Source organism: Muntiacus reevesi, chromosome 10 (genome assembly GCF_963930625.1).
Source record: "Muntiacus reevesi chromosome 10, mMunRee1.1, whole genome shotgun sequence".
NCBI lineage: Eukaryota > Metazoa > Chordata > Mammalia > Artiodactyla > Cervidae > Muntiacus > Muntiacus reevesi.
Window position 1 is genome coordinate 71,060,092 of NC_089258.1, and position 13,978 is coordinate 71,074,069.

At 36.8% G+C, this 13,978-nt stretch overlaps 1 pseudogene; it reads right to left on the bottom strand.

Annotated features, from left to right (window-relative positions):
* Positions 1–264: 264 nt before the first annotated feature.
* LOC136176384 (mediator of RNA polymerase II transcription subunit 6 pseudogene) overlaps positions 265–13,978 on the bottom strand; it is a 35,006-nt pseudogene continuing 21,292 nt past the window's right edge.

Below are 13,978 nucleotides of genomic sequence, written 5' to 3' on the forward strand. Positions count from 1 at the left end.
CCATTCAAAAAAGTTTCCAGTTTTATGATTTATCTTTGATGCATAAATTATTTCAAGATATGTTTATAATTTCCAAAAATCTAAAGGTTTTTCAAATATTTTGTGTTCTTCATTTTTAGCTTATTTTTTTGTACTCAGAAAGTCTATTTTATATGAGTTTGACTCTTTTAAATAAATAGGGACATGTTTTATATCTTCAAATTTATGATATATCTTGGTAAATGTTCCATGTATTCTTTATTTTAATATACAAATACCTTTATTTTGTTTTTAAACATATATAGCAGTAAACATGTGAGACAGGAAGCTGCTTAAGTCCAGAAGGGAAAAGGTTACAAAAGATACATTAAAAATATTTAGGTTGAAAGCATGAGCATCCTTACATCCTTTCTTAAAGAATAAGCACATTCTATACAAATGATTGTGACAAAGAATTTTAAAGCTCAAGAGCCTGTCACAGTAATGAGGTAAAACGTGGACAAGAGGAGCCTTGCCAGCTTCTCTCTTCCCCAACACTCACTGAAGTCTCGTTCGTTTTTCAGGTGGGCCTTTAGTGCCCACTGTCTGTTGCACATTCTTTGCGGTCTCCTTCTCAGATTTTACAGTCTCTGGTAGAGGTTCTGCCTCTTTCTTTGTCTGATCCACTGGGACAGGCTTTTCTCCAGACTTTTGCTGCACAAATTTGGGTGGAAATTTCTGTCTAAGATCTAGGAGTAAAGCGTCCACATGCTGTCTCTGGAAAATAGGGCTTGGTTCTTCTTTCCTTTTGACTTTAGGTTCGACTTTATCTTCGTGGTCTCTGAAGTGCCACCAACACCCTTTGGGAGGGTGATATCGACAGCATGACATAGCTTCATCAAAAGCTGACTGAATGCCACGCACTGCGGTAAGCACTCTAGAGTTTATAACTGCCCCCAAGTCTGGCCCTGATAGATCACCCCAACAATAACACAGTAATCAGCCAGTGGGATAGCTTGAGTAGGGGACTGCCGCTGCTGCTTCCGAATGATAAAAAGAATGGGCTCTTGAGCGTGTAAAAGGATGTATTCCACTCCAACCATCTGACTCGGATATCCACCGCCGCTATAACTCCGAAAAACGTTTCATATATTCTTGAAGAAAATATATATGCTGCTGTCTTGGGGTGAAGAGTCCTATAAATGTTGATTAAGTCAAAGTGGTCAATAGTGTTCTATTTATTATTGACAAAAGTGCAGCATTTTCATATATTTCTCCTTGATATTCTATCAGATTCTACATTGTATATACTGAAATGATATTATTAACTGCATAAACATTTGAGATCATTATACTCTCTTTTTATGAATCAATTCCTTATTACTGTGAAATGATTCTTTTTATTCCTTATAAAATTCTTTGTTCTGAATCTACTTTTCAAATATATAGCCACTCCAATTTTCTTTGATAAATAAAAGCATGGTGTAGCATTCCTTTTTATCTATACTTTTCCTTTAACTCTATTGGCAATTTGTAATTAATTTGTTTTGGTTGACAGCATATAACTGGAGCTTTTATTTCCAATAGATTATTTGTGTCTTTTAATTGGTAGACATATTTAATTTATTTTAAAATGTGTTTATTGGCACAGTTGGATTTAAACTTTTCATATTATTGCTTTCTATTAATCTCATATGCTATTTCATTTTTAATTTTATATCTGTTTTAGACCCAAATTTGATTTTTCCATTTTTTACCTCTGCCATAGGTTTATTAGCTCTATTATTTTTTTCTTTTTTCAGTGATTTCTTGAACAGTTACAGTGTATAGCTTTAACTTATTGCAATCTACCTTCAAATAGTTTTATGCTATTACATCCATGGTATGATGAATTTAAAATATTCTATTTTTGTTTCTCCCTTCCAGTCATTGTTCTGTGTTACTTGTAGGAGAAACCCTCAAATCCTAAAACAGTCAGTGAAGATCTACTATCTCACACTAAACTTCCCTGTGAATTTTATTTCCCACTACGATGTTTTATAAAGTCTCTGTTCCTACCAAATATTGATGCATTTATGCGAACTCTTCTGATATTCTCCCCAGTTCCTGTTATTTTTCCCCATGCCTATCAACCATATTTTTAGTTTCCCTTATAAACATCTTTTGAGTTTCAGCTACTATCATTTAGCCTTATTAAAATTCTTCAGATATATTCTGATTTCCAAAGACATTAATTTCCTTCTCTGAGCTTTTCTAAAGCTCATTCTTCATAATACTCACAAAGTACTTAATGTATTATAATTATTACATACATAGCCAGGTTCTATAATTTAAAATTGCCTATACACTTGCAGCTGAAGTTATAGCTAATGATTCTCTGAATTCTTTGCAGCACCCAGCACAACACGTGTACCTCTACTAGGTGCCAAATCAATGTTTTGAAAAAATTAGCCTTCGATAACACTTTAATCATAAATATGGCAATTATTCTAAGTTTGGTGATCACAAAGCATGTTAACTAGAGTGCAGTCATAAGAAAGAAATCATATCGGTTATTTTAACAGAGAATTTAAGATAAGCAATTATTGACCAAGTATTGAAAACCTGAAAATTTGAAAGGCAACACTAAGGTTTTATATAATGAACAGCTACAGGACACAGCCACAAGCCTTAGTCCCTGGAGGAAAATGGAAAAGGCTGGAATTATCAAAATTAAGACACTTGGTGGAGAACTCCTGAGAGCTGAACTTACGTTAAGTAGTAGGTCTTATCAGTGGGATTGTTGTCTATTAGTTCACAGAGAGACCTTAGGGGCTAGGGGACAGACCTCTGTGAAGGACATCAGCTGGCAGGTGCTAAATTACTTGAAGGGTCATGAGGCTGGTTCTATTAAGAGAAGTATAGTTAAAAGCAGAAAACCCTTCAAACTGTAGTTAATTGCAGCTATAAACAAATTGCCCCTGTTATAGTGAAGCATTGCTGGAATGACAGTGTTAAGACTGGGAGCAAAAAAAAAAAAAAACCAGAAGAAAGTTGTGATTGAGAAGTATGTCCTCCCTCTTTCTGCTTCTGAGTCTCTTTCCAGGGCCCCAGATGATCAGGGGCTAAAAGAAAGAAGCTGGAGAAACTGAATGCAGATGGCGGAGTCCTAGCCCCAGCATTACAAAGAGTGAGTTTGAAGCTGACAACTAATAGCTTAGCTACTGGCACAGTCTCACAACTCTCTGGGTCCAAATGCTGACTTCTGTCTTACAAGCTACACTAAGTGGGGAATGTAAAATGAGCAAAAGAATATCACTTAAAATAGGTGGATGTCTTGAAACATTTAGTGATGTTCCAAAACATCCCTGTTGTTTTGAAATACCAAGATGCATGTAGAAAGGACAGATAAGAAAAGTTACTGATTTTCTTAGAAAGCTCTTTGAAAGGAAAAACCAGCTTAATGAAAAGTAATAATTTTAGATGCTTATTGAGTGATCTTTGGATTGCCAATGGGTCAATGAAGTGGATTTTGTAATACATTTCTGTTAATTTTTACATTTAAGTGAGTCTCATTTATTTGATAGCATTTTATCAAACTGAAGTCTTTGCTGCTAGAGTATTCTCAACTATGTCCCGCAGTTATCCTTTGGAATAGTTTCTTACACAACTGACCTACCCAAGAGGAACAAGTGTATTACGACAAATCCCTTTGAGACTTGCTCAGAAATCCTTTGAGCAAGGATTTGTCAAAAGACAAATATATGCACTAGACTGTTGCTTCTCAGAACTGAATTCCTAAGACTAGTCTGTAAGGTCTGGGGAATTGTGAGAGGTACCATCACTAAGTCAGGAAGATTTGCAAACCAAGGAACAGAGTGTCCTATTATATAAAAATGTACCTTGAGGCTTTTATGTTCTCTGCCTCAGTTCAAGTTTATCAGGGAAATGCCATGTTGTGGCTGAATTAATCCTGTTCAAACTGAATTTTGCTTTCAAGAGGAGATGAAAAGCAGAGGATGACAAACATAAATATGATATTTTTCATTAAACCAAATATATGAGTTTCCTTTGAATTATTTCAAGTAGAAAAACTTTATTAACAGAAATGTGCTTTGTAGTCTCCAGATCTTTTGCAACCACGGTAGAGGATCCCAAGTGAAAGGTTTTGCACAAAAATATGAGCCTATCATGACTGACACTAATGAAATTCTTAATGCTTAGTAAGAATATGTTTTATAGGAAATTATTCACTCATTCATCAAATATTAAATGAATGCCTACTATTCATGAATCACTGAATCAAGTAATTTAAGCCTTTTCTCTCTAATCTAAAAAGACAACAATCTATTTATTTCTCATTACATTTGACCTTTCAACTTTAATCTATACTACAAATAGATATCTCCCCAAAACACTAGGAATTTCAACTAAAATATTAGTTCTATTGAAGCACTAATTCTATTTTTTCTTAAATCTGTAAAGCTCACTTCTATTTCTCTAATTGTCAGCTACACATTTTGCCGTTCACTTGGAATAAAATGTTACGTTTTCTTGCCTGCTGTGCAAACATGGGTAACCTTTTTTTTTTTTTTTTTAAGTTCTGGACAATGAGATATAAGGAGAAAAGTTTTGTGACACTTGTGGGTAATCTTAAAGGAAGCTGACTTGTCTGCAAGTGTTGTTTTGCCATTTTACCTTTTATTCTTCTTTTGGCCCCAAATTCAAAGCAGTCATCTTAGACTTTGACATGAACTTAAAGAAACCCATAACTAGAAAAGTTAAATAGATGGGGATAAAATTACCAAGTTGTAATCTTGTACTGACCACACCATTAATTCTGTTCAGTATATTTTTCACCTCACATATTTTAGTTTTCACCTCTCAAGTTCAATTTTAGTCTTTCTAAAAGTATCAATATTGTCATGCTTCTACTTAATTTTTTGAGCATACAGGGTACAGTTATAATAATTGTCTGAATATGTCTTTCTGCTATTTCTAGCCTATGCAAGATTTCTGGGTGAGTTCTGATGATTGATTTTCCTTTTTAATAATGTGGATATTCCTGTTTCTATACATGTATCAGCTTTTAATTGATGCCATATTTTATGAATTTCCTCTTGTTGAGAGCTGGATCTGTTTATATTCCTTAAAGGATTGTTGAGCTTTATTCTTAAACTACTGGGAAAAAAATAATTTTTCCTTTCCCATCTATCTTACTAGGCATTATTGTTGCTTAGTTGCAAAGTCCTGTGACCCCATGGGCTGTAGCCCACCAGGCTCCTCTGACCATGGGATTTTCCAGGCAAGAACACTGGAGTAGGTTACCACTTCCTACTCCAGGGGATCTTCCCAACTCAGAGATCGAACCCAACTCCACTGGCAGATTCTTTACAACTGAGGTACCAGGGAAGCCCTTACTAGGCATTTCCATGTTCAAATTTTATTCCATTCAGTTCAGTCAGTCAGTTCAGTTCAGTCATTCATTCCTGTCCAATTCATTGTGACCCCATGGACTGTGGCACGCCAGGCCTCCCTGTCCATCACCAACTGCCAGAGTCCACCCAAACCCATGTCCATTGAGCCGGTGATGCCATCCAGCCATGTCATCCTCTGTCGTCCCCTTCTCCCCCTGCCTTCAATCTTTCCCAGCATCAGGGTCTTTTCAAGTGAGTCAGCTCTTCGCATCAGGTGACCAAATTATTGGAGTTTCAGTTTCAACATCAGTCCTTCCAATGAACAGTCAGGACTGATTTCCTTTAGGATGGACTGGTTGGATCTCCTTGCAGTCCAAGGGACTCTCAAGAGTCTTCTCCAACACCATAGTTCAAAAGCATTAATTCTTCATCGCTCAGCTTTCTTTATAGTCCAACTCTCACATCCATACATGACTACTGAAAAAAACGTAGCACTGATTATATTTCTTGGCAAAGTAACATCTCTGCTTTTTAATATGCTGTCTTGGTTGGTCATAACTTTTCTTCCAAGGAGCAAGCATCTTTCTATTTCATTACTAAAGCAAAAGGCTTCTGAGTGTATTAGCCAATGCCCCATGAACTATGATGCTTTTCAGTCTGGTTGTGGAGCAGTGTTGGCACCAAGCCTGCTCTCCTCTAAAGCACTTCTGGCTCTTTGCCTGACTTTGAGTGTCTTCCTCACATGTGTGGCATAGGTACCTGAGGGGGCTGCCTAGTGCTTGGCTGCATACGGGAGAGGGACCCTGTTCGCTTTTTGTCTGTGTAGCCCTCTCTCCTCTGGTACGTTGTCCTGTTATCTGTCTTTTTGTCTCACTGGATTTTCAACTCTGCCTTTTCAATCTCAGGAATCCACCAGAGTCTATGATTCCTCCTCCTTGTGCTGTAAGTCAGCAAGCTGGAACAATAACAGGGTTCACCTCAATTTTTTTTAAATTTTTTTTAACTTTTCAATTTTGTTTCAGAGTATAGCAGATTGACAGTGTTGTGATAGTTTCAGGTAGACAGCAAAGGGATTCAACCATAACAAGTGCATTTATCCATTCTCCCCCAGATTCCCCTCCCACCCAGACAGCCCCATAACATTGAGAAAAGTCCCCTGTGCTCCACAGCAGGTCCTTGTTGGTTGTGCATTTCACATACAGCAGTGCGTACATATCTATCCCCATTTTTCTTTTCTTGCTTCTCTAGGATCAGGGTCTTTCAGTGGTTCTCATAAAAATCTGATAATTTAGAAAAAAAAACATATTGGTATATTCTGCTGTTGTTATGTAGGGAAGAACTGGGCTGAAAATACTTGATTTCTCTATTACTTACCAATGTTTTTAAAAAGTGTGTTTCACTATGCTACCTTGTCTTTTATAGAACATACATACTAGAATTGTTTCTATTCTGTCCTACCTTCATGAACTATCTACTGGAAAATTTTGTCTTTCAGTTGGTAAGCTAGGAAGATTTCTTCTGGTTTTGTGTATGCAATGCTAATCAGTATGATGATATTGAACACTTACATGCAGGATTTTCAAACTTGTACTTCATAGTGTTTTTATTTATTTTAAATTATGTTTGCTGTAACAGTTGGAAAAATATATTATACTCTCTAAAGCTTGATATAGAAATCTTAAAATATATGGTCCAAAAAACACCAAAGGAAAATAATGCTGAAATATGCCAAGTACTCCTCCAGATCCTTCAATTCAATCTCTGAAACCTCTCTCAGGCAGATAGACATAATCATTGGTCATTTTGGACCCATATTTCTATGCACCTTTCCAGTTGCTAGTAAGTGATCTCAGATAACAACTCTAGAAAAAAAGGAGATTAAGAGCCAAGCTCTGCATTTTACTTGTTTTCATTTATTTTTAAAAAGTGTTTACAACCACCTGAAAATTGCAGAACCAAGAGAAGGGAAAGACATATTTGAAACACGCAACCTTAATAAATCTAAGTATACGGACAAACAGAACAGAGGTATAGCTCTGCTGCAATTCAAGAAAATGAAAATTGCCGTGCAGGATCTGAGACAATGTACAATTTCTGAAGGTCAGAGAGTCCCTGGAACGTGTAAACAGAGAAGAGCAAACTTCAGCTTCATTAGTTCTTCATTGAGGATCTTTATTTCTGATCCCCAAAGAAAATGTACTTTTTAATAATTGTAATATTACTGACCTTTCCCCACAGCTTGCTGATTGATTTTATAACGTTTCACTCTGCTGTAGCACTGTGTGTCTTTGGTTTGTGTTCTGGACACCAATTTAACTCCATGGGAGGAAAACTCAGAGGTTGAACTATGGAATGAGAATTGTAAAGCATTTGGGCTGGGAATGCCCATGCTCCAAAAAATGATTTTTTTAAAGGAATTAACTATTGATTAAGAAAAAAAAAAATCAAGAATATAGATGCAAGAGAATCCTGCATGGAATCCCAGTTACCCAGGTAACCATATCCTGATTTTGGTTTGTAGAGCTCCAGATCTGAATGTGGAAAGGAGAAAGATCTTTTGAAAACATCTATTTGTTTTGAACCGAAAAGAAAATGATCACAGAGCATGTACAATTTGGAAGTCCAGACACAAATCAAGCACAAAATGCAGATTAGCTGAACAGCAGAACAAACATTGTATTCACAATTTAATTATTGCTTGAAGAAAGGACTGATTGAAATAACTGAAAAAAATGCTAAAAAATATATAAATAAATGTTAAATAATAAAAATGTTAAATAACAAGTTAGAAGAATTGTTTCAGTCAAGCATTTAGATTGCGGCATCCTCTAATATAAAAGAAGAAACAAAATAAAAGATAAGGAGACACTAATAGATATTTTGAGCTTCCTAGGTGGTTCAGTGGTAAAGAACCAGCCTGCCAGGCAGGAAACATGGGTTTGACCCCCGGGCCAGGAAGACCCCCTGGAGAAGGAAATGGCAATACCCTTTAGTATCTGCCTGGGAAATCCACAGACAGAGGAGCCAGGGAAGCTACTGTGCATGGGGTCACAAAGAGTCGGACATGACTTAGCAACTAAATAAAAACAACAAAACAACAGTAGATATTTTATTACTTTTAAAATTTTATACTTGCTCTTAGATCTATTTTTCTTGTATTTTCATATCTTACGGAAGTCAATGATGAAATGTGTGCTGTTTTATCAAACTCAGTTTTAATATACAATATAAAATAGACATTATTTTATCTCTAGGATGAAGTGATCCATGCATTGAATAAAATTTCCTTTTGAGCTTAAGTTGCCCTAAAGAGCAGCTCTTCCCCTCACTGATAGCAATTGGGATTGAAGGGACAGGTTATTAGTGGAAGAGAAAGGATGAACAACCAGCTATGAGGTTGTTTTGTGAACACAGTCTCCCTTGGTAATGTCAAAAGTCATCGCATCTTTCAAAATCAAACAATTTTTTTTTGTTTTCTGAGATGAGGTATTTAAGGGATTCAGAAAAATTTAGTGTATTCACCTGGGGATCCCTTAGTGATACCTCTTAGAAAATTTATGTTCTTCCTAATCCTGAGTTCTGAGAAAAAGTGAATTGAGAAATAAGGAAATAGGAAATTATAACTCTCCTGAGAGAATTAAAGCTTAACTATCAACACAGAAATGCTCATGCTTTGAAAGAATCCACAGAGGTCAAGTTGAAGCACAGTAAAAAATACAAAACAACAACAAAAAAAGCAGGCTGCAGGAGAAGTAGAAGTTTATGACCAACATTTCTTGAAACCAGGATAAGAACTGCTTAGGAAAGGAATGTGTTCATGATGTAATCGGTCCCTCTCAGTCCCTCTCACTTGTAGCCACTGGTATGTTACTCGTGTGTACTGAGATCCTGTCTGCTGCTAACAGCAATGCATTATTTCTCGCAAATAAAATACATATTAGCAAGCTCATACTCAAAGGATACTTCATGGTAATCCAAGAAATAGGATTCCAAGAAATAATGAGTTTGGATGCAAAAGAAACCTTAAATTAACTACCTTGACACACGATCACGTGTAGAGATGTTATCTTTGCTGAAATATATTAATGCTGCTGTGTTTGCATACCATGTAAAAATGGCCATTTGGCATTCTTGTTTTGCAAGTTGGCTATATTTGATTCTTCTTTATAACCCATTAGCAGAAGAAATGAAAAGAAAAGATGTGCACATAAAATGGAAATTTGATCTAAAATATGAATCAGCAAAAAACAATATCAGTATCAAAATCGGCAAGCACACAAAATACTTACCTTAATCATTAAACAAAAACAAACTTTTTTGTTTATATAAAACAATTTGTATTCAAATGCCCAAAATAAATGTGTTTTAGATACTTGGTATTTCAACCAATTTTACTGCAAACTGGAAGGCATTTTTCTACATCTAGAATTTTTGTCAAGATCAAAACTAAAGGATATGACAATCAATGTTTCAGACGTTTTAAAACTTCATTTTGAGCGTGATAAATTTTTGTGATGTTAGTTTTCAATTTGTAAAATTACTTCTAGTAGGCATTTTATAATTATCTCCCCATCTATCACAAAATATACTAATCAGATACTGATCATGTGTACATGGTATTGAAACTTATAATCTCAACAAAATGTTGATAACAAGTCATGCATCTGTAATACTGTATATTTTAATAGAAAAACTCCAAAACTTTCTATCATAGATTTCTATCACAGAAAAGTGATTAATTTTTTATTATTATAATCATTTATTATTATGAAAGATATACATTATGGGAATTATAACATATATCTTTAATTATAATTTCCTTTGGAGACTTCTCAAGAAATCCCTGGAACTTTAATTTCTTATTCTAAAATCTCCCAAATTAATATTTGTTAAGTATTTGCAAACACTAGGGAATCTTAATTTCTTTTTTTTAAACCTCTGACCAGCTTTTATTTCTGCCTCCTGGTTATATTGCCCTAATCTTCATTTGAAGACTTGTTTTCACTCCTCACTCATTCCATTTCATTCTCACATGCCTCAAGCCCCACTCTGTGGCTACAAAGCTGAGATTCTGATCACTCAGAGCTCTTCTCTGGAATTTCCTCAGCTTGAGACAGAGCTGCAGCTTTCTCTTTCAACTTTTACGCTGTGCTATTGTACAGTTAAAAGTTCAGAGTGCTGGCAAAGAAAAACTGGAGAGAGAGTCAGCACGATGACAGAAGCTATGACAAGAAAGTGAAAACAGAGAGAGCATGAAGCCAGACACTAAACTCCTGACAGTGCTTGAGATTATGTTCAGCAACGAAGACTAACTGCACCTCTCAACTTGTAAGGTATGAAGGAAATGTCTATTCTCTTCTCAAAGAATTAAAGCTTGTTGGAGTCGTTTCTGTAATTCCCAGGCAAAAGGGACCTAACACATTGTCTTAGTCTGCTCCTCGGGCTGCCGTAACAAAGCATCATAGACTGGGAAGCTTAGACACCAGGAACTGATGTTTCACAGTTCTGAGAAGTCCAAATCAAGGTACTGGAAGGTTCAGTTCTTGACAAGGCTTTCTTCCTGGTTGGCAGACAAACGTCTCACAGTATCCTCACTTGGCAGAGAGAGAAAAATCACTAATGTCTCTTCCTCTTCTTAGAAAGGCGCTAATACCATCCTGGGAAGCCCCACCCTCGTGATCTCACCTAAATCTAATCACCTCCCAAGGGCCCCACCTCCTAATACCATCACACTGGGAGTTAGGGCTTCAACATGGGAATTTGAAAGGGACACAAGCACTGTTTCCTCAAATATTCAGCATTTCTCTTTCACAGAGATAGCATTTTGCTGACTCAAGACCTCCAGGATCTGTACTTAATAAATTAACATTTTTCTAAATTAAACACAGGGGATTCCGACCCAGGGATTAAACCCATGTCTTTTGCGTCTCTTGCATTGGCAGGTGGATTCTTTGCCACTGAGCCACCTGGGAAGCTCCACCTTTGGCAAGGCGTTAGCAAATAATTCCTCTCCATTTGGATTTATGGATACACACAAATCCTGCTTGGCCCTTCTCAGTACTCTTGATAATATTTGTAACATAGGAAATGTTACTTTTATCCCATTTCTATTCACAGTTTTAATTAAACAAAACCAATATTGATTTGGTTTTCTCCATTAAAAGGTGGGGGGGAATGGTTTATCTTCAACCACAATACCCAATCTTGTGCTTGTCCAATAATTGAACAGGTAAAGAGATTTAGGATCTCATGCCCCACTTATTTGGGCTTCCCAGGTGGCTCAATGGTTAAAAAAAAAAAAAAAAATCCACCTGCCAATGCAGAAAATGCAGGTTCCATCTATGGGTCAAGAAGATCCCCTGGAGGAGGAAATACCTACCCACTCCAGTATTCTTGCCTGGAGAATCCCATGGACAGAGGAGCCTGGCAGACTACAGTCCATGGGGTAGTCCGTGGCAGAGTCGGACATGACTGAACATGCATGCATGCCCCACTTATTTGCTGATATTATGATACAGTCTACTTAACTTTCTCTGTCACCTTTTCTTTTTGAATTTAGGTAAAGAAGTGAAGTTAATTAAACTCTGATTCATGACTCATTGTCATCCTTACACCCAGCAAGTTCTCTCTTGTTTTATTTATTCCCTTTTATCCACATTTCTCTTTTCTGTTCTCCCAGCAGAGACAAACATTTTAATATGTTTCATGTGTACCTTTTTCTACTATATGCATGTCATATATGACAGTTTTCACAATCAGTTTTCTTGGATTTTGCCGAGGTAGGGCAACTACCTCGGCCATGGCTAGAACCAGGAACCCATGGGTGTCAATATGCATCCTTCATCTGAAGCTTGGGATTTTTAAATTCTGCCACCACTCCACAACGTGCGCCAGGAGGCATGGGGTCTGACTTCCCAAAGAGCCAACTACCTTTCTCAACCTTAAATTGAAGTGGAATTATTTCCCTGTGGCAAGGATTTTGACCAATGGAGACAGGAGACGAGATCAACAAATTCCCTCTTTACTCCAACCTTCTGTTGACTTTTCTGAAGCATTATTCTTCCACAGAATCTGTCCAGAAATATCTCACATGGCCAAGCGCGTGCACAAGGCATGGGAGAGACAAGCTGTATATTTTCGTAGCTCAGCATACAGCAGTGGCCACAGCAGTAACGCATCACTCTGCTTTAGCATCTTCTTCTCCACCTCCCTTCTGTTTTCCCTGGACTTGTATCTTCCAGTGAATAATTAGGACTGACAACTCACTTCTGGCTCTGTTTTGCTAGGTTCTCAAACCAAGATAGTATGAATTACGTATTCTTGCAACCTAAGAATTGCTATTTCGTGCACATGAAATCTTTATTTACCTAATGGCATTCTGTTTCTTCTTTTTTCTTACCCAACACTTGAGTTTTAAGATCTGTCATGCTGCTAAATATACTCTGTTTCTTCTAATAGGTTCTTAGCACCCTTGTTTGCATCCACTGCCCTTTATACGTATACTTTTCCTGTGCTGGATGGCCAAGTTCCCTTTTCCAAATGCTCGGCACTCTGAATAACACTGTGAGGAATATCCTCATATGTGTCTCTTCATATATCTATGAAAAATCTCCATAAGGTTCAGACAGGGGTAGTGCACAGTACTGGATGGCCAGTACTGTGTATGTTTACTTCAGTAAAAACTACTAGCATGCTCTCCCACATTGTTTGATGGAGGTAACAGCCTACATTCTCACTGGCAGTGTAGAAGAGTTCCAGCAGCCATTCATCACTGCCTGCTCCAGAGAGCATCAAACTTTTCAGCATAAAGTAATTTTTCTTGTTGGTTTCACTTACATCTTTTTTTTTATTGTGAATGAAATTGGATATTTGTAAATATGGTAGCCATTTGGATTTACTCTTATGTGAATTGCCTCATCATGTATTTTTATATTTTGACCACTTATTCTACTGAGGTGCCTTTCTTCATGTTGATTTATAGAACATTATATTATATACAACATATACTGTTATCTGTCCATTAATTTTATTCAAGGCTTCATTTTTTAAACAGATACAATATATATTTAATATTATTTAATGGCTATTGATGGTGGAATGCCTAATTTCTTTTCATTCCTGAATACTGTGGTATGGATGACCCAATGCTTATTTATTAATTCAATCTATTGAAGCACATCCTGGTTGCTTAGAGATTTTTTTCAATTATGCATAAAGTTGCCATGGACTTCCCTGGTGGTCCAGAGGTTAAGAATCTGTGCTTCCACTGCAGGGGGCTTGGGTTCAGTCCCAGACTGGGGAACTAAGATCCTACATGCCACACAGTGCAGACAAAAAATTACAAAATACAGTTGCTACAATTGTACAGAGTTTTGTGTGAGCATACATTTTCAAGTCAATTATGTAAAGATCCAGATGAGTGGTTACTGATTCATAAGGAAAAGCTATGTTTATCTCTGTAAGAAATGGTCAAATGGGCTTCCCTGGCGGCTCAGTGGTAAAGAAGCCACCTAGGGATACAGGATCTCTGATATGGGAAGATCCCACATGCCGCTGAGCAACTAAGCCTGTCTCCCACAACTACTGCGTCTGTGCTCCAGAGCCCAGGAACTGCAACTATGGAG